Source organism: Pelodiscus sinensis, chromosome 6 (genome assembly GCF_049634645.1).
Source record: "Pelodiscus sinensis isolate JC-2024 chromosome 6, ASM4963464v1, whole genome shotgun sequence".
Classification (NCBI taxonomy): domain Eukaryota; kingdom Metazoa; phylum Chordata; order Testudines; family Trionychidae; genus Pelodiscus; species Pelodiscus sinensis.
In genome coordinates, this window is record NC_134716.1 from 68758774 (window position 1) to 68778350 (window position 19577).

Below are 19577 nucleotides of genomic sequence, written 5' to 3' on the forward strand. Positions count from 1 at the left end.
GAGAGGAATGTTCTTGGTTGAGGCCTGAGTGACCACCAGGGCACCCTGGGAAGGCTGGAGGCCCCATATTTCAAAATAAGTTTCTACACAACACTTATTTCAAAATAGCTATTTCAAATTTGGCATTATTCCTCATGTAAAGAGGTTTACCAAATTTGAAATAAGCGCTTCACTATTTTGAATTAATTTCAAAATAGCGGTGTGGCTATGTAGACACTAGTAAAGTTATCTTGAAATAGCGGCTGTTATTTCAAAATAACTTTGCTGTGTAGACATACCCTTTCTTTATTTTAAACCTGCTACCTATTTATTTTGATGGTTCCTAGTGATCATGTTATGGGAAGGACTAAACAACTCTTTTTCACTTTTTTCCATACCACAATTTTCTCTCTATAATATCTCCCCTTGGTTGTCTCTTTTCCAAGCTGAAAAGTCCCAGTTTTATTAATTTCTCCTTGTATGGAAGCTGTTCCATACCCCTAATTGTTTTTGTTGCCCTTTCTGAACTTTTTCCAATGCCAAGATATCTTTTTTGAGATGAGGCAACCACATCTGCATTCAGTATTCATTATGTGGACATACCATCGATTTATATAGAGCAGTGGTTTCCAACCTTTTTAACCACAAGATCACTTCTTCAATTTAAGTGCAATGTAAGAGCTACATCAAACCCAAATGCTTCCTTTCCACCCCTTCTTTGAGGTCTTTCCTCTGATCCACCCTGCTCACTCCGTTCCTCTTTCTCCCCCATCCTCACTCACTTTCACCAGGCTGGGGTAAGGGGTTGGGGCGCTGTCTCTGGTCTTGGGTGTTCAGAGGGTGGGAGGGACTCCGGGCTTAGCCCAAGGTTGGGGATTGAGATCCAGGAGGGGTGTCAGGGTGCAAGCTCTGGGAAGAGGTTTGGATGCAGGGGGACTCACATCCGGGGCAGGAGGTTGAGTGCAGGAGGAAGTTCAGGGCTGGAACAGGGGTTCAGGAAGCAAGCTTTGGATGGGCACCACTTAACTAAGATGGCTTCCATTGGTGGGGTTAAGGTAGGCTTACTCCTGCCCTGGCCCTGTACCATTCCTGAAAGCAGATGGCATGTACAGCAATGTCTCCATGGTGCCATGTGCTGCCCCTCATCCACAGGCACCCACCCCTCAGCTTCTACTGGACATGGTTCCCTATTACTGATCAATGGGAGCTGCAGGGGTGGTGTCTGCAGGCAAGGATGGCATGTGGAGACCCCCTGCTCTGCCTTCCTTAGGGTCTGCAGTGATATGCCAGTGACTTCCAGGAGCAATAATTACCATAGGAATAATTACTCCAGCCATTACAAGTTAGGCATTTTAAAACTCACTACTTAAAGAATTAAATTTAAATGTAAAAGAGAAATGAAAATTATGATGTGCACAGACCAGACAAAAACCAAAAATAACCTACTTTGCAAGCAGTAACAGAAGTAACCAGTACCCCCCACATACATGTTGAGTTGGGAGCTGAGAGGGAAGGACAGTATGTGTTTGTAAGAATGAAAGACACACACAGTGTGTGAGAGTGACAGAGATTTGCATTGCCAAGCTCCCTCCATCCCCTTCTCTCTATGTGGAGATGGGGTACGGGAGTCAGGTAAGGAGGTACACCCTGACATCAGCCCCCTTCTTCTCCCTCCCACACGTTGTGCAGCAACCAGGAGGCTCCAAAGGGAACAGCTCCAAGGCAGGGAGCAGGAGCAGCATGACAGCGGGTGGAGGGGTCAGTGCTTGATAGCCTCCTGGCTAAACCAGTCAGGGTCACCTGTCAGAGGCTCCAAAATCTACTGGTAGATCCTGATCTACTGTTTAGTGACCACTGATATAGAGGCATTAAGATAGTCTCTGTCTTATTCTCTATCCCTTTCTTAATGATTCCTAACATTCTGTTTGCTTTTTTGACTGCTGCTGCACATTGAGTCGATGTTTTCAGAAAGCTACCCACAATGATGTCAAGAGCTCTCTAATGTTGCTGATCTAGTACTCATTTTATTACATATTTAGTTGGAATTATGTTTTCCAATATACATTACTTTGCATTTATCAACATTAAAATTCATCTCCCAATTTTGTTGTCCTTTCATTTACTTTTGTGAGATCCTTTTTAAAGCTTTTCACAGTATGCTTTGGAGTAGTTTAGTATCATCTGCAAATTTTGCCACCTCACTGTTTACCCCTTTCTCCAGATCATTTATTTATATATTGAATAGGACTGGTCCCAGTATGGATTTTTGGGGGACACCACTAATTACCTTTCTCTATTCTTAAATCTGATCATTTATTCCTACCTTTTGTTTCCTATCTTTTTAACCAGTTATCAATCCATAAGAGAACCTTTCCTCTGACCCCATGACATTCTTTTTCTCAAATGAACTGCACTCATATTTTTACTCTACAATCTGCTAAAAATTCCGATGAACAGTCTTTTTGTCACAAAAATAAACAGAGTACCATTTATCCAAAGTTCTCTGTGATCCACGATAATTTTTTAAGTGATTGGTGGTAGTGATATATACACAATAAATTTATGAATCATTCCCTTCTTTTAACAAATAACAAGAAAAAAATATTGAAGTAATTTGGAAATGCTACAAAACTGTTAATTGTAAAGGTGAAAAAAAATCTGAATTTTGAACATATTCAACACAATAATAATGAACATTGATTGTTCTCAAGTCTCATCTAGAGGTGCTTTAGCCTGCTTTTTAGAGCCTGATACAAAATAATAAAAAGAAAAATGTGATTGCATCCTCTGGGATGAGAAAATTTCTTGATAACATATTCAGGAACTTCAAAATGCAAGGTAAAAAAATCTCTCCTTTTTGATATCCACTTTGTCTAGGTATGTAATGTCTAAATCAGGGGCGGGCAAGAGGCCGCTGATGGACTGGGTCTGGCCCACCACGGCACCAGATCTGTCTCGCGGCCCCCTCACCAACATCCTTACTAAATAGAAGCTGCAGCCATTTTAAACAGCAGACTGCTAATTGCTATGCACTCTGAGTAAGGAGGAGAAAGCTTCACATGCTTAGCCCGGCCCTTAACAAAATTCTCCAGTTCCCATTGGTCAGTTTCCAGCCAATGGGAAATTTTGTGGAAGGTGAGACATTTTGCTGAAGGCAGGGACAATGAATGAAGCCTCCTCACTTCCTCACCCCCTCTCCCTTCCTTTGCTGGAGCAGAGCTATGTGGAGCATCTGTCCAGCACATAGGCAAGGAGTCTGCAGAGCTGCTGGCTTGGAACCGCCTAGATAAGTGGCTCCCAGACAATGCCTGCCACTAGCACCACCCCCTCTCTCCTCCAGGTCACAACTCCCTCCCAGAACCTGAACCCTTCCACACCCCTCCTCCCTGCCAGAATCCTCTTCTGAACCCATACCCCCCCCTGACTCTGCACCCCATTCCCTGCCCCGTGTCACCACCCAAACAAAAACCCTATGTTCGCATGACCAGATGAACTGGTTATAATGCACAGCTGTGCTGGTAGAGTGAATGAACCTTTAATGATGAATCTCAGATGAAAAGCCTTGAAGATTCATAACCTACAGCTTTCTCATCTGATAGGATAGATACTGTCAGGTCTAAGTATGCCCTCAATTGCACATATGAAATCAATAGGATTTATGTGTATTTTAAACTCATTACAGTCTAGTCATTCTTCATAAATACAATAAAAAAGAAGTTACTGTGAAAGGTGTACTAGTAGCATATTTCATGTAGTGACTCTTAGAATCCACTCTAAGGACTTCATCTAGCTCCACTGATATTGTTCAAAAATTACATTTGTGCAAATACAGCCTGACTCAGTTCACACTTAAGCCTGTTCATCAAGTTCTCATTTAATTTATTATAGTTCAGCACTTTATAGCTAGGTGAAAAATGGTTTTTCATAGCCATGGACATTTTTGAATATTTTTTCATATTCTTCATTAGGAAGAAGAGCTACGGTGATGCAAATATAACAGTTACATGGTCTAACAATTCACCAGTGTTAGAATCAGTTACCTAGGTGCCTTTGTTCAGGGAGATTAGTATTTCATCTGTAATAGAATATTTTCCCAGAAGACAAAAGGTCCTTGGAAAAAGGTCTTGATGTTCAAGCTTATCTTGTATTAAAACTAGAAAACTTCAATAAGAGGTAAAGATCCCAGTCATTCCAAAATATCCTATATTGCTGCAGAATGTGAAAGTTTTAAATCCTGAAACTCAAATTTTGAAAAACTAGAAAATCTGTATCAAAGTCCTGTTACATCCCCCTTTGTAAGAATGCTATTGTTACAAGACAAAACAATACCATAAGTATTGGCAAGCTAGGAAAATGAGGAGTTCATATGGCACTTCCCACACAAGATAACCATAAGATCAGACCCTACGTCTTGTGCAGATATGATGAATGCACCTAGCTGACACACAAGTCACAATATCCCCAATCTAAGTTTCAGGGAAAGGTCAACTCTTCAATTCTCTAAAGCCACATCAAAGTGCACTACAGCTTCTTTATATCTCTCATTTCCCTTTATTGCTTTAATCTGTTTCTTTATAGAATCTTCCACCTCTCAGCACTCCAGCATCACATAGAGAAGGAGCCAACTGTCACTGAATTCAATGGGAGTTGATCTAGTAACTTTAATAGAAGTTGATTGGACCATAATGTCAAGATCTCTGATAAGAAAATATCTTGAACATAGTTGGGTGATTTTTGTTTTTCTAGCAAATTTTAAAAGTCAATGAAATTGTTTGTGGTAAGACAGAAAATGAAAAAAATCAGCAAATTGAAAAGTAAAAAAAAAATTGTCTGAGTGAAATATTTTGTTCAAGTTCAAACAAAATATATTGTTTCAATTTTAAGCATTTTAAATGTTTTATTTTGAAAACATTGAAACAAATATTATTATATTTTAAAATGTGGTATTCTAAAATGAACAATTCAGCCTCACAGACATTCATTTGTGATGTTTCAATATCCCTGAAAAACAGTTTTGGATAAAAAGTTTCACCCAGATCTAATCTTGAGCTGGTTTAACCACTGCAGATATGATCTGCATGCAGTCTGTTTAGGATGCTTCTCTAGAATTCAGAGGTGTAATCACTCCCTGCCCTCCTTAAACCCTGGAATATCCAAGACCTACCTACGGGAGCAGCTACACTGCACCCTTAGCTTGAAATAAGCTAAGTAATTTGAGCTGCACAAATTGCATAGCTTATTTCAAGTTAATTTAGAAATAAGCAACTATTCAGAAAAATCCCTTAATCCTCGTGGAAAAAGGTTTACAGGAACGTTGGAATAGCACACCTGTTATTTCAAAAGATATTTCAAAATAACAGAAGTGCTGTCAAGACACAGAAAATGCTATTTCGGGATACTTGAAGTATCCTGCTGTCTAGATGCATCCTTAGAGAAAAAAATGTAGCAGATGGATATGAATGAATTATGCTGTGTGTGTGTGTGTGTGTTAATGAAATATGTTGTAAGGCTGTGCACAGCCACAATCAGCCTTTCAAGTGCAAGAATGGAGGAGCCATGAGCATTGATGGCTCTTAAAGGAATCCATGTCCCCAAGCACTATTCCAAGAACAATATACAATGGAGAGTTTTCAGAGAAGCATACAGTCCAGTGACTCAACTTTTTTTTTTTTGAGCACCACTTAAAATTGCTGATGGTCTCGGCAGAAAAGTGGTCTTTCCAAATATTGACTGTAATATTTGCTAACTATTTTAAAGTGCTATATAAAAAACCCCTTAATACTAATTAACTTTTGTGTTGTATAAATTGAAGCATGCAACTCAGATTTTAATATCAGTAGTCTCTCTCCCCCACTGTGGCAACCACTGACCTGAGTTGTGAAGGAGCAGGAGGGGGTTCTCCTTCTCTCTCCTGCCACAGCAGCTATGGAGCTCAGGCTGGAAAAGAGGGCTGACTCTCCTTAGTAGCCATAGTCCTGGAACTGGAGAAAGTAGCCTCTTTCTCTGGCTGATGTAGCCCGTATACCCCAAATTACCCCCATTCCCTCCTTTCACCCCACTGCCCCCCAGTTATCTCCTATTTCCCCCACCTCATTATACTGCCCCCTTCAACCATTCCCCTCAGGACCGCCAATTCACCTTACACGTGCATCTTCTCCATGGTCCAGGTACCTAATTGGTGAAGCCACACCTCTTGGCTTCACTGATTAAGTGGGCTGCCCTACATTCTCTTGTGTCCTAAGACCCAGGCATGCAACTTAGAGAGAACTATCCATGGAGCACCTACATGAGCTTGGGCCATAGTTTGTGAACTTTTGATGTAGACAACAGAGACTTTTTCACTCCTATTATAGCAAAGGATCTTTCCAGGAAGCTGAAACTATAAAAAGAAGGGAAGTGACACCATAACCTGATGTCCCCCCAGCAACTCAAAGCCTTGAAACACATCTTGCAGTGGCAGTCCCAGGTTGAAGGAGAGTTCTAGCCCAAGTATTGAAGTCTATGATCTGTTTGTTTTATCTAACTGGATGAAACACTCCTTGATTCAAATCCTTTTTATATAATCTATACTGTGCACTTATTTGTATTTTCTTTGGTAACCCTCTCTATCCTTTGTGTTCACAACTTATAATAACTTAAAACTTATCTTTTGGTAATTAATAAAGTGAAGTGCTTGCAAAATATGCTCAGGAACAAAAACTGGTGCATGCCCTCTCCACTTTGAGGGAAAGGTAGATTGTATAATAAACTTATACTGGTCAAGCATCTGGCCAGGGCTAAAGGGTACAGCTCTAGGTATCTGAGAGGAGGGGAATGGCTGGACTTGATGACGTCTGGAGATCCCATCCTTTTCTACTATTCTATGATTCTACGATTGTTGGTTCATGAATGGCTAGCAAAAGCATTCACGTAACCCAGTTAGGTTCGTCCCTTACCGTAGATGTCTGTATAAATGCAGTACAGTCCAATGGTTTGAGGTTTGTCACAGAACCTTATGAAAAGGTGCCCAGGCTGTACCCACTTCCAGATTCCACCTCAGGAAATCCCATCACGTACACCTATAAAAGTCTAATTTACATTCAGTATTGTTACTGAACTTTAATAAAACCAATTGTCCTAAGAATGTGATAAGAACATAAGAAAGGCCATACTGGGTCAGACCAAAGGTCCATCTAGCCCAGTATCCTGACTGCCGACAGTGGCCAATGTCAGATGCCCCAGAAGGAGTAAACAATAGGTAATCATCCCATGATCCCTCTCCTGTCATCCATTTCCAGACGGAGGGTATGTCTACAGTGCAGAGTTTTTTCGGAAAAACGGCCATTTTTCTGAAAAAACTTCACTTATGTCCACACTGCAATCTCAGTCTTTCAGGGAAAAAAATCAAAAGAACAGAGGAATTTTTCCGACATTGGTAAAACTCTTTCAATGAGAAAGAAGCCTTTTTCCGAAAGAACTCTTCCAGAAAAAGGGGTGTGTGGACGGGGAAGAGGGAGTTGTTTTGAAAAAAGAGGGAAGAGGAAAAAGGACATGTACCTGGTGGCTACTTCGTCCATAGTAATCAGAGTTTAGATGTGAGAGAGTGTCCACACTGAATGGATGCTATCTTTCGAAAAAGCAGATCACTTTTTCAGTGTGCTTTTGCTACGTAGACACTCTTTCGGAAGAAGGTTTTTCAGAAGATCTCTTTCGGAAAAGCTTCTTCCGAAAGACGCCTGCAGTCTAGACATAGCCAAACAGAGGCTAGGGACACCATTCGTATCCATCCTGGCTAATAGCCATTGATGGACCTAACCTCAATGAATTTATCTAGCTCTTTTTTGCACTCCGTTTAAGTTCAGCACAACATCATCTGACAAGGAGCGATAATAATTAATCATTAATAGTGACTATCACAGAACATACCAATTTATTATCAACAAATAGTTATTAGTATTAACTTAGTATTTTTCTATAAGCAATGTGAACCTTAGAAAATAGCACTCTCCACAGAGCTTTGCAAAAGCATATCTATTTAATGTGTTTTCATGTGCCACATATTTCTCCTAACTTTATCTCTTTTAATCCTCCTTTCTGTGTTTTCTGAACTAGTACTGGATCAAATCATATAGACACTGAACAAAGGAAGCTTGTCATATGCTAGATGTCAAGTAAATTATTTTTGACAGAAAAATTAGGGCTTTTAGTTAGTCTCATGGATCTTGCAACACCTTTGTTTAAAGATTCCCCAGCCCTTTCTTCTTGATTGCAGAGCTTGGGGTTAGCAGTGCAAGGAAACAGCATTATACTTAGCTGTCCTGCTCATCAGACAGGTTCTTTTGAATATTCTCTGACTGTAAGTAATCTGATCCCAGACATTAAAATAAAATTTGAATTCTTCATCAAATCTAACTGAAATATTCTTTTAAAACAGTAGCTGTCCAGTCCCAAACAGGAATTATGAATGTTTAACAGGAAATATTTACAGGTTTACGCACACCCCATTACAAGCCTATATTTCTGAAATTCAATGTTTTATGAAACAAATAACTAATTTAATGAGATGTAGGCAACCTTCATATCCTCTGCCAAATTACCATATCAAGAGAAGGGCATTTCCCCCTTCCCCAAGTTTTTTGCTCTGTATATTTGCCCCACACTGTCTCTATTATCAAGGTATCATAGTTTGTGTAATGCCATCCTACCTTAATGCCTGAACTGCATCTACTATGGGGTTCTCCCGATGAAGCCATATGTCACATAGCATGAAAATGTTGCTAAATCACATTTTTTCAATTAATGTTTTCATCACTATGTTCTCTTCATTATTTCAGCCTCTCTAGCCACTGCTGGCTACAACAATTAAAGCTGCTTCTCCCATAATTAAACTTCTGTAATAGTAGTTGGTGCAACCTGGTATGTTAGACCTTTAATAGGATACTTAAACTGCTCTTCCAAAATGTCTCTAACTGTCTGGGGAACTATTACTGATAATGGCCCCTTGCTTGCTATTCAATGTATTTGCTACATCAAGAGCAAGCAAGAAATGAGTCACAGAGCTCCAGGGCAATATGCTGCATATACTGTAATGAATTTTAGTGTGTTGGTTTAGTTTGTTGAATTAAACTAGGACAAATTTGTATTCAAGAATTATATTTCATTCTCCTTTTAAATCACAGTAATCTGAAGCATGTCAGATTGCCCTAAAGTTATATTGACAAAAACATATAAATACTTTTGTTTGATTCACCAGATGTAATGAGTTGAAAAAGGCATAGAAATTGCAGGACATTTAATAATAGATTTCAAACATAGTGCAATGGGCAAACCTATCTGAAAATACACAGCTAACCTGGACCTTCATTTATTCCCTGAACTGTGACACGTATAAGGTTTGCGTGAAGTTTTGGGTACTCCTGCCTCCTACGTGACCACGACAGTGACTACTTTACTGTTACTCCTTTGATTTTCCTTCTCCAAAATCCTCATGCTTCCCCACAGCCTTTGTATGGGAAAAAGAGCATGAGGTTGTTGACAGAGGTGGCTCAAGAAATTATTGAGAGTTTGTATAAGGAGAAAAAAGACTAAAGGTCTGTTAAATGGTACAGGTAGAAAACTGTTTCCCCACTTTAAGAATGGGGAACTCAGATTCAGAAACATTAAGGGCATGTCTACCCACAGTGTTATTTCAAAATAACAAAGCGGGAGTCTACACAGCAAGCCTGTTATTTTGAAATAATTTCGAAATAACAGGCTTTTTATTTCAAATTCTGTAATCCTCATTTTACGAGGAAAACGCCTATTTCAAAATAGGGCATGTGTAGACGGGGCAGATGAAGTTATTTCGAAATAAGTGGCCTCCAGGAAAGCTCACAGCTGCCCTGGTGGCCACTCTGTCCATACTCATCAGAACTCTACAGTTCCCCTTCCCCAGCAGCCCTTAAAGCTGCAAGCAGAAGGGAAAGGGCTTATGGCACAAAGCAGGCCCTGCTAGCAATGTGCCACATAGCAGGACCCTGCACAGCCTTCCCTGCTGCCATGGCTGAGCCCACCGCTTCAGGCAGCTCCCAAGTCCCTGCTTGTGTCTGAAAGAGAAGAGCACCATACTGGTCTGGTGCAGAGAACCTGCAGGATCTCCACAACAGTCGCAGGAAAGCAGACTTTATGGCTGGATGGCTGAAAGCCTGGGCCACAAGTGCACCCAGGAGCAGGAGTGCATGAAGGTCAAAGAACTGAGGCAAGCCTATACAAAGTCTAGGGAGCACAGCTCCTGCTCAGGGGTAATACCCCAGACCTACCCCTATTATAAACATCTCCACCACATCTTGGGAGGGGGTTCAGTCCCATCCCTCCCTCCTCCCGTCGTGGACTCTGGGCTACAGAGGTCCATCATCATCATCCACCCAGAGTGTGTGGCCAGTGACGAGGAGGAGAAGGTGCAGGAGGAGAACGAGGCCAGCGTAGACACAATGCCTGCCAACCAGGAGGTCATCCTGGCCCTGCAGCCAGTACTTCCATTCTAGGATGTCACCCAGGGATTGGAGGCTCCCAGGGAAGGCCCATCAGGTGACTTCTATTATTATTTTTACACACACACACACACACACACACGGTGGGGAGGCAACGGGCGGCAAGGGGCTGTGCACTCCTCTCTCAGCCTTTTCAGCCTGGAGATTGCACAGCAACCTGGGGATTGCACAGCAGGCCGTGCACATGGAGTGACAGTCCACAGCACACGGCTTCAGGAGCCTATGACAAAGGAACCCTGTGCTCCTGTTCAGGAGTGCCCTCCTCTTGATTGGCCTGGGGGCAGGGAGAGCGCACAAAGTTTCCTCCACCCTAACCCCAGCCCTGTGAGGAGCTCACTGTGCTTAGAAGCACCGCGCTCTCCTGGCAGAGTGAAAAGATATTTTGCATGCTCCATCACTCCCTAGCCCTGATTGGCCTGGGGTGGGAGAGCATGCAAAGTCTCCTCCCACCCTACCAGGAGCATGTGACAGGGGGAGCACACAGTTTCCTCCACCCTGCACTGCCCTGTGATGAGCGCATGGCACTTCTAAGCATCATGCACTCCTGGCAGGGCAGGAGGCTTCACGCGTGCAATCCCATGCAACCCGAAGCCATGATTGGCCTGATGGCAGAAGGGGGAGCGTGCAACGTCACCTCTCACAGCCAGGGGGACTCTCTGGGGGGAGGGGGAGACAAAGGCACTCCCCCATCTCCAGACCAGTCATGGTCTGTGGGTGGTGAAACAGGGAAGTATTCTGGCCCTGCCCCTTCCACTTGAGGCTCTGCCCTTTCCAGTGTGGCCTGGGGCCACTTCAAAAATTTCTGAAGTGGCCCCCGGAAAAAAATTATTCCCCACCCCTGATCTAGACTAAACTAATTTCCATTTCTCTCTCAGGTTTACATTCGATTTTTACTTAACACTACCTATAATTCAAGTTAAAAGAATGTAGTTGTCAGGTACTTTTTTATACTTCATCATTTGTTTATTTCAAACGAATGTTTTCTGTCAAATTCTTACCCACATTGAAGAGAAAATTTATTTCCTCGTGAGGGTGCTTTACCCACTTATCAAACTTTGATTTTCAATTTTGGTGTTAAATTAATATAATTGAAATGATGGTGACTAATAGTTTGTGCAGCAACATTATCGAAGATGTCAGCACAGCTCTGGCAATAGCATTTGTTAATAATAGTAACTGCTCCTATTATACCATCACAGGGAATAGAAGACTTAAAAAACCCCTCAGATATTGCTTTTAAAGAGTAATTATATTTTTTTAATGACTAGAAGAAGATTTGCTGAAATCATTTGTGCTGGGGCCATATTTCTGTCCATTTGCTGAGAACTAAAACTCACTTCTACAGAAGTCACAGAAGATAGGTTGGTGACAACAGAAAGAAACTGAAACAGAGAGGTAGTTGGGGAAAGTGGTGACCAGGTGGCAAGTGGGAATGACCAACGAAAGTGGCAAGCAGGCAGCTGACAGCAGGTGTCAAGGAACCTATTGGTGGGTGGTGCTGGTGGGGTGGTCATCAGAGAAGAACTGAGACTGGCGAGACAGCCAGTCAGAGCAAATGCCAAGGAAGGTGCCTTCTTTCCTGGGTGGGAGGTCAATTCACACAGATGCACCTCTGAACCCTAGGTCCTCACTGACCAAAGACAATCACAGTGATTGGCGTATGGTGAAGGAGCGGGGGGGAGAGGAGGCACAAAAAAGGAACTTTTGGTTATAGAACTCAGGAACATCAGGAAGAAGTCTCTGCCCTACAAATCCAGCGCAGATGCCCTGCTCACAGTTTTATGATTATGAATCCTTCTTGTGGTATTTTTCCTAATTAACATCAGTTAACTTCTCTCATTTTATTTAAATTTTTTTCTATACTCTGACTCTGGGTACGTCTAGACTACAGGCTTCTGTCGACAGAAGTTTTGTCGACAGATACTGTCGACAAAACTTCTGTCGACAAAGAGCGTCTAGACTACATTGAGTTCTGTCGACAAAGTAAGCTGCTTTGTCGACATGGTAGTGTAGACGCAAAGGACAGTTTACATTCAATAACACCTTCTGTCGACAGAAACTCTGTCGACAGAAGGTGTTATGGCTCGTAAAATGAGGTTTACCAGCGTCGACAAAACTGCTGAGTTCTGTCGACATTATGTCGACAGAACTCAGCGGTAGTGTAGACGCAGGTATAGTTTTGTCGACAAAAGTCCACTTTTGTCGACAAAACTCTGTAGTCTAGACATACCCTCTGTTTGCAAGTGCGGAAGTATTGCCGATTAGAAGCACCTGGGATGATGTTTAGTTTTACTAGTTTTCTGGGTAGTGGCTCAAGCCCAGTTCTGTGTTGTATTGTTGAAAAGAATTCCTAGATATTTAACCTGGCCCTGGTTGTTGCCAGCTTCACATGGCAGAAGGTTACATTTAATAGAAATGAAAGCGGGCTGGGGAACATTAAGGTCAATGTGTGAACCCTTCATTCATACTGGTAAGGAGCATTTATTCACTCAAGCTGTCCTACTGAAAACTTTGGGAGTACTCAGGGGACTAAGGTGTCATCTGCACTGGAATGAGAGACCCGGAGCTGGCCCAGGTCAGCTGTCTTGGGCTTGAGGGCTCAGACTATGGGTTTAATTGCTATGTAGATGTTTGGGCTTGAGCTGGAGCCTGGACTCTGGGATCCAAAGAGAGGGGAGGGTCCCAGACCTAGCTATCTAGTTTGAGTCCAAATGTCTAAACAGCAATATTTTGCCCCAGAGCCTGAGCCTCATAAGTCTGAGTCAGAGGACCTGGATCAGCTGTGGCCATGCCACAGGAGCCTTTTGTTCAAATATACACAGATCTTAAAGTTCTGATCCATAGGCCATTTAAATCAATAAGAGTCCTTCCATTGACATCAATGGGCTTTGAATCAGGTTCCTCATCAGTGTGAGTGAGGGGGTCAAAATCTCTCTCTGAATTAATATAAAAAAAAAGTATGTATTGTACCCAAATCTAAAAGACTATTATATTAAAAGAGATCGATATAATAATCAGAAAGCAAGTGACAGGAGAAGGAGATAACGAATACATGCCCAAACGTAGAACAGAAAAACAGCAAGTACAAGATTGCACTGAAATCAATGAAGAAAAATATAGAATGTGTAGTTATGAATGAATGAAATAACCAGAATTGTACTAAATATGACTACTAACATTCTAAGAAGGCAATGTTGGATGTCTATTTTTAGCATTTTTCTGGCTTCTATAATGATGAATTTTTCAATAAGTTTAATATCAGAGGGGTAGCCGTGTTAGTCTAGATCTGCAAAAGTGACAAGGAGTCCTGTGGCACCTTATAGACTAACAGATGTATTGCAGCATAAGCTTTCGTGGGCAAAGACCCACTTTGTCAGATGCATGTAGTGGAAATTTCCAGGGGCAGGTATAAATATGCAGGCAAGAATCAGGCTGGAGATAATGAGGTAAATTCAATCAGGGAGGATGAGGCTCATTTCTAGCAGCTGATGTGGAGGTGTGAACACCAAGGGTATGTCTACATTACAAAGTTAATTCGAACTAACAGTCGTTAGTTCGAATTAACTTTCATAGCGTCTATACATACAAACCTCTAGTTCGAACTTAATTCGAACTAGCAGAGCGCTTAATTCGAACTAGGTAAACCTCATTCTATGAGGACTAACACCTCGTAATTAAGTAGTTCAAATTAAGGGCTGTGTAACCACTTAATTCGAACTAGTTGGAGGCTAGCCCTCCCCAGGTTGCCTTGGTGGCCACTCTGGGCCAAACCAGGGAAACTCTTCTGCCCCCCTCCTGGCCCCGGAGACCTTAAAGGGCCACAGTCTGACTACAGTGCTTGTGCCAGTTGCAAACCTGCCAGCACCCTGCCAGCAGACCCTGCATCTGGCATGGCATGAGCCAGCCAACTGCTGCCACCCAGCTCTCCGCCTCTTCCCAGGACCAGGCTGGCAGCTCCCAGGAGCCTGCCCAGGGCCGCAAGAGGTGGGCACCAGCCTGGTCTAGTGCGGAGATCATGGACCTCATTGAGGTTTGGGGGAAGGCCTCCAACATCCACGACCTCCGCACTAGGCACAGGAATGCAGCCGTCTAGGGCAGGATAGCTGCCAGCCTGGCCACCAAAGGCCACATGTGAACCTAGGAGCAGGTTTGCATGAAAATCAAGTTGGTCCAGTGAGACTCCTGACCCTGAGCTGAGAGCGTAAGAATGGCCGTACTGGATCAGACCAAAGGTCCATCTAGCCCAATAGCCTGTCTGCCAACAGCGGCCAACACCAGGTACGCCGGAGGGGATGGACCAAAAACAATGACCAAGCGATTTGTCTCATGCCATCCATCTCCAGCCTTCCACAAACAGAGGCCAGGAACACCATTCCTACCCCCTGGCTAATAGCACTCCAAGGACCCAACCTCCATGAATTTATCTAACTTCTCTTTAAACTCTGTTACAGTTCTAGCCTTCACAGCCTCCTGTGGCAAGGAGTTCCACAGGCTGACTATGAGCTGTGTGAAGAAGAACTTTTGCTTATTAGTTTTAAACCTGCTGTCCATTCATTTCATTTGGTGTCCTCTAGTCCTCCTGTTATGGGAACCAATGAAGAACTTTTCTTTATTCACCCTCTCCACACCACTCATGCTTTTATAGACCTCTATCATATCCCCCCTCGGTATCCTCTTTTCTAAGATGAAAAGTTCCAGTCTCTTTAGCCTCTCTTCATATGGGACCTGTTCCAAACCCCCAATAATTTTAGTTGCCCTTTTCTGAACCCTTTTCAAGGCCAAAATATCTTTTTTCAGGTGAGGAGACCACATCTGTACACAGTACTGAAGATATGGAATACCATAGTTTTATACTCCCTCTCCTCCTCTTTCCCCTGGCTTCTCCCTTCCAGCTCCCTCCTCCCAGGTTTCCCCCTCCCCTCTCCCACCCTCTCTCTTCCCCTCTCTCACCTCCTTTTCCCAGTCTCCCCAGAGGTTAATTCCCCCCCCCTCCAGTTTTGTTAAATAAAGAAAGTTTTCTATTTTTGAACACGTGTCCTTTATTTTTCCTTTATTTTTTACATCAGGAAGGGGGGCTCGGGAGGGGTAAGTGGAAGGAGGTGAGGGAGGAATGGGGCATGAACCCCTGATGGGGAGCACAGGGGTGGCTCTGCGGGCTCCTCGGGGTGGAAGCTCTCCTGCAGGGCCTCCTGGATGCTGACAGCCCCCTGATTAACCCCTCCGGATGGCAGCCTGCAGCAAGTGCAGCCGGGCTGATGGCCGAGTGCTGTGATGTGCGAAGTGAGGGCACTCGGCACTCCAAGTCAGGACTGCTTTTCTGTCCCTCATCGAGGTAGACAAACAAGCGGGGAACCCTGAGAACTGTCTGTCCAGGGTGGGGGTTGGGTCCCTTTAAGCACAGCCCTCGGCTAGCCTGAGGCAGCAGCTCCACACTCTAAGTCCTAACCGGATGCCCTGCTGGCACTGGTTCTGGCCAGCCTTAACTTTGGTTCAGGGTCCACTCAATGTGGACATGCTAGTTCGAATTAGCAAAATGCTAATTTGAACTAGTTTTTAGGTCTAGATGCACTAGTTCGAATTAGCTTAGTTCGAATTAACTAATTCAAATTAAGTTACTTCGAATTAGTGCTGTAGTGTAGAAAACCCCAAGAGAGGAGAAACTGCTTTTGTACTTGGCTAGCCATTCACAGTCTTTGTTTAATCCTGAGCTGATGGTGTCAAATTTGCAGATGAACTGCAGCTCAGCAGTTTCTCTCTGAAGTCTGGTCCTGAAGTTTTTTTGCTGCAGGATGGATACCTTTAAATCTGCTATTGTGAGTCCAGGGAGATTGAAGTTTTCTCCTACAGGTTTTGGTATATTGCCATTCCTAATATCTGATTTGTGTCCATTTATTCTTTTGCGTAGGGACTATCCAGTTTGGCCAAAGTACATAGCAGAGGGGCATTGCTGGCACATGATGGAGTATATTACATTGGTAGATGTGCAGGTGAATGAGCCAGTGATGGTGTGGCTTATCTGGTTAGGTCCTGTGATGGTGTCACTGCTGTAGATACCATCACAGGGCCTAACCCGATTAGGTATTGATGTTATTCCCACTGCTCTAATAACCAATATAATTGGCTTCATTATATTTTCTTTATAATTTAGTTTACATTTAATTTCTTAAATCAACCACAAGGAAAAAAGCTCACAACACCTTGTGCAATGGATTTGGCATGTGCCAAAATAAAACAATTATTATTTTTGTATGTAAGCTCACCCGCATCCCTACCGCCTCCTTCCCCGATTTTGGAAGCAAGACTAAAGTTCACATTCGTTGATATTGCGTCCCTTGAAGGCATAACTGTAAACTCCCTCAGATTTTATTCTAGCTGTGTTAGTGATATAAATGTCAATTTACTTCAGTTGAAGCAGATGTCTGAGATCAATAGCAAGGATTACTGTCAGAAGAAAAGGTATGTCTTGTCAGTTCTCACAAAGAAGTGGTCAGTGTCAGAAAGTATTACATGAATTTAGTACACCATTCTAGTAATGCTGTCAGTGAAATTTTATAATTTCCTATTGACCGTATTCCAGTTAGAACACCTGATATAAAATGATAAAATATTGAATCTGTTCTGCACTCTGGTTGTTATATATGATTATATATCTACAGGCACATATCTTCAATTTTCTTGGCTTTCCTTTGCTTGAATGTTTCACTCAAGTTGCAGCAGCCGCAGATATAAATAGAAAGGATTTAGGAGGCATTCCATCAAGGACTATGTACGTCTGTAGAAGAGTGTGTGAATGTGCATGTATAAAAAGGACCACTTATTTCTGAATTGTGAGAAAGACTGAGCAAACACCATAAAGATGCAACATTCATGCTAAAATGAGTAAATAATTTACATTTTAGCCCCAAAAAATGATGCGGGAAAAAATGAAAATAAAATTGACAAACAAAACCCGCAATTTTACATCAAAATTATAAACTCTTTGGGGCTGGAAGTAAGTCTTCCATTATGCTTGGACAGCACTTACCTTAATTTGTGAACTACTGCAACATAAATGATAACAATAACATCAGCCAATCATACAAAATAACTGATTCATACAAAAAGAAAGATCAAAGCTAGTGATACCACAGCAGATCTCATCAGGATAAATTTTAGAGTTATAGTTTGTACAATCAAAAACCAGGAACAGTACTGTGAATAAGTCACTGTCACAGGGTGACTGGCCCCTTTAAGAGGGAATCAATTTAGTGAGCATGGGCTGATTACCTACAGACCAGCTGGGCACATGAACCTTAAAAACGGGTAGATGGTTGTAGGTAAGTCCTGGTAGAAATACTGGGAGAACCTTTAGGGAGGAAGGGGTGTGATCAGTTTAGAATTATAGACCTACTATAAGACTTACCGAGCGTTACATGCTTCATTTAAAACACTGCTCTGGGTTGAGGGGTTCAGTATGCAGGCTGCTCAGCTCTCTCACCACAGCAGTTTGGGGCCAGGTGAGAAACACCTCTCTATGTCCACTGTAACTCCAACAAGCACAGCTGGGGAAGGGATGCTTGTCCCCAGCCTTGGGCAGGTCCAGGTTCATCTGTCCATCTGTTTATCAAGGGCTGGAAATGGATGACAGAAGAAAGATCACTTGAAGATTACCTGTTTCTTTTCACTCCCTCTGGGGCATCTGGCATTGGCCACTGTCGGAAGACAGTATACTGGGCTGGATGGATTTTTGGTCTTACTCAGTATGACCGTTCTTATGTTTATGTCCCCTACGCTCCCCAGCCAAAGTGAAGAATGCAGCAAACCATACAGCTTCCCAGATAACAAAGTTTGGCACCCACCCTAAAGAGTGCGAGAGGCTTGGCCAGTCCCAGATGGAGGTTATTGCCCCTCACTAGCCCCTTTTTGTCTCATTTCTGTATGGTATTATGAGATGCAATTCCATTCCAGGCACATCACATTTCCCTAGGAAAACCTAACCCTTACCTTGCTTTAAGTTATGATAAGATATATCTACCAAATTTGGTGGTCTTGTTTAGGATTCTTGAACAGACAATCAGACAGATGCACAGACTCACAGTTGCACAGACAAACTCTCTTAATTATACAGGAGATAAAATACTGTGTTTTATGCATAGCAAAAAATATAGAGAAACACAGTAACCAGGATTGTGTGAAATTAATGTGCCATTTTCCCACTCCATATTGGAGTTAATATCTGTCTCATAACATCAAGTGGTGCCTAAATATCTGTATAGGAGACATAGAAACTGAATACATACATACATAATTTCCCAAAGATTCCACTGAATCATTGACTTAGAGGTTTTTATGGGGGGAGGGCATAATTTTTGGATGATCTGACAGTTTTTGCCTTTTGTTTTATTGCTTTCCCTCTGTCAGCCACTTGTCATATTTCACTGTCTTGCTCTTTCTGCTCCACTGTGTTACTATCTGATGCTATTTTACCATTTTCAAAAAATGGCTATTTGTTTGATCATACAGCTCATACATCTACACATTCACCTCTCTCTTCTGCATTATTCTATCTATTTGATACATGTACATTTGCTGAGTAGATATATGGTACATTGGAGGGAGAGAGGAGATATAGATTCAAATGGTCTCTCTGCCTGGTTCAGAGGAGGAGTTTGAATCCACATCTCCCAGGCGAGTTCAGAATCACTAGACTAGTGAATCATACTCTCAGGGTATGACTACACTGAAGAGGTTTTTTTCAGAAAAACCCCAGTTTTTTGGAAAAAAAACTTCATTTACATCCACTCTGCAATCACATTCTTTCAAAAAAAAAAATCAAAAGAACAGAGGGGTTTTTCTGACATTGGTAAACCACTTTCTATGAGGAAGAAGCCTTTTTCCAAAAGAGCTCTTTTGGAAAACAGTGTATGTTGACGGGGAGGAGGGAGTTCTTTCAAAAGAAGAGGAAAGAGGAAAAAGCACAGGTGCCCTGGTGGCTACTCCAGCTATCGTAATCACAGCTTAAAAGCAAGACAGCATCCATTCAGTGTGGACACTATCTTTCGAAAAAGCAGATTGCTTTTTTTATGTGCTTTGGAAGTTTGGATGCTTTCT

General features: G+C 42.4%; 1 long non-coding RNA gene across 1 annotated transcript in view; it reads right to left on the minus strand.

Moving 5' to 3' along the window:
* Window positions 1-19577, minus strand: part of LOC142829742 (uncharacterized) — a 78927-nt gene that overhangs the window by 1657 nt on the left and 57693 nt on the right. The window contains exon 2 of the long non-coding RNA XR_012904484.1: window positions 17890-18097. This is a non-coding gene — a long non-coding RNA (uncharacterized LOC142829742). The remainder of the gene's footprint in view (window positions 1-17889; window positions 18098-19577) is intronic.